Here is a 2,574-nt window from a genome sequence, read left to right as displayed (position 1 = left end):
CCTAATTCAAATAAAGAAAGTTTTGTAAATTAAAATATCTCTTTTAAAACTTATAGTTTTCTACAAAGAGAAAATTTTAAAAATTCAAAACAACCCTCCCTTTTTGAATTATTGTGGCCGACCTCTTCATGCTTGGTCACCAAGCAAAGGGCCGACCCCTATAGGAGAGGATGTGGCCGACCCTTGCTTGGTCACCAAGCATTGGACCGGCCCACTTCTTGGACACCAAGAAGAGCCTTACATTTGGATGGACTTGAGGCTATAATGAGGCTACACCAGGGATCTAGAGGAGAAATTGGTTTTGGCCTTCCGATGAGCTTGAGTATCCCGTGTTCGCCCCGAACACACAACTCAAGTTCATCGATAATAACTCATTCCACTAGAGAGTTATTACCGCACTACCGCACCAATCCCAAATTACATTATGGGTTCCTTCTTATCATGAGTGTGTTAGTTTCCCTGTGTTTAAGATTACGAATGCCCACTAATTAAGTAAGTTACTGACAACTCACTTAATTAATATCTAGCTCCAAGAGTAGTACCACTCAACTTTATTGTCATGTCGGACTAGGTCCACCTGCAGGGTTTAACATGCCAATCCTTATGAGCTCCTCTTGGGGGCATTCTCAACCTAGATAACTAGGACACAGATTCCTTCTATAATCAACAACACATACTATAAGTAATATCATTTCCCAACTTATCGGGCAAATTGATTTATCGAGCTAAACCTCACCCTTTGATAAGTTAAAGAAATAAATATTAAATATATGTGCTTGTTATTATATTAGGATTAAGAGCACACACTTCCATAATAACTAAGGTCTAGTTCTTTTACTAAGTCAGTACAAAAAGAACATACCTAAATGATCCTACTCAATACACTTAAAGTGTATCAGTGTAATTTATTAGTCAAGATAAACTAATACTTAATTACACTACGACTATACTGATAGTTTGTTCCTTTCTATCTTAGTCGCGAGCAACTGTTTATAATTTATAGAGAACCGACAACATGTTCTTCTGAGTGTGACACCACACTCCATGTTGTCTACTATATAAATTAATTGAACAATTATATTTAATAAATAAATACAGATTTTGACAAATGTGATTCTTTTATTTTAACAAATAAATGTTTACAAAAGTTAGGCTTTTAGTATACACTCCAACAATCAAATCAATTCTAACAATGCTCCCAAATAACTCTACTAGTAACCAATTAGTTAAACATCAATCTATCGAGTAGAAATCATCTAACCAATCCGATAACAACTCAATTTCTAGTTAACAAGTTGCTCTAATTACCTCTTCTTCTTCAACAGCCTGCGTGACACAGAATCGACGAAGTGGGCATGGGCTGTCAACGATGTAATGACCGAAACCAAGCGAACCACTTAAGATGTGGCAACAAACTACATTAGTGATAGGTAGAGGGGTTGAGTGGTGATCGGCAGCGACGATCCATCAGGACTGAGGGGAGCCCAGCAGTTCCACCCTCGCAGCGAAAACAACCATAACATCGCCGACCTAGCCTCATATGAAGGAGGCGACAACAGCAGGTGAGAAGAAGAGGATCGGCCAAGGACTGGACTCCCCTGTCGCGATCACATCTGGCACAGGTGGATGTGGGGATCGGCGATGTCAGGGCAGCAGTGACCCGATTGGGAGAGGGCTCGAGGAAGGGGAGTCTCGGGGAAAAAAGGGAAATCGTCGCTGCTCAGGCTGAGGAGAGGAAGTGTCGACAACGTGCGGCTCTGGAGAGGAGTCGGTCGACGTCTGGGGTGCTCATGCGAGGAAGAGTCGGCGTCGCGAGGTGTCCGCGTGAGGAGGAGCGGTTGTCGGGGGTGCAGGGACTCGCGAGAAGAGAGGAAAGATCGGTGGCGAGGGAGGGCTTAGGGCACGGGTAAAGAAGTGAAAAGGAATTTATAAACCTAGGTATATTTGATTAAGCCCTAAATTAGTTTCTCAATCAACTCCCATCTTCGGGTATTCCAAACAAACTTTTTCTCGAGCCCATAAATGCATCCCCTCAAAATACGTCGTACGTGCTCCGATTGATTCCAAAAAAATTTCTAAAAATTCCGTTAAGACTATTAACCTATTAAACCTTATTATTTAATTATTATCTGGTTCGGTATTTTACATTTACCGTCCCCACTAGGTTATAGTTTGGGTCAGAGCGGGCGACCAGAGGCTGCCCCCTGCTCAACACCTGACAATCTGGATACTTGCCCACTTCCGACAGCCTCCGACCGCCCACTCCGATCCAAACTGTAATCTGGTGGGGACGGTGAATCCAAGAAGGGATCGCTACCAAGTACGGCCAGATCGTGGCCACGATCCAGTCGTAATTGGAAGTGGACCATCCCCTGATCCACTTTTTTGTGGACCATCCCCTGATCCACTTTTTTGTGGACCAGGAGATCTAGTTTCGGTTAGGCGGGCCAGCTCGTGAGCCCATAAAAAAATATGGAAAAGATTAAAAATTCTCCTAAAAAAATCAAAGAGATGGATGAGAATCAATTTTATCACCGATGTAAAATATTTTTATTTTTGAGTTATAGAAACTCA

Source organism: Zingiber officinale, chromosome 11A (assembly GCF_018446385.1).
Source record: "Zingiber officinale cultivar Zhangliang chromosome 11A, Zo_v1.1, whole genome shotgun sequence".
Taxonomy (NCBI): Eukaryota; Viridiplantae; Streptophyta; class Magnoliopsida; order Zingiberales; family Zingiberaceae; genus Zingiber; species Zingiber officinale.
Note: the sequence above shows the minus strand (reverse complement) of the source record.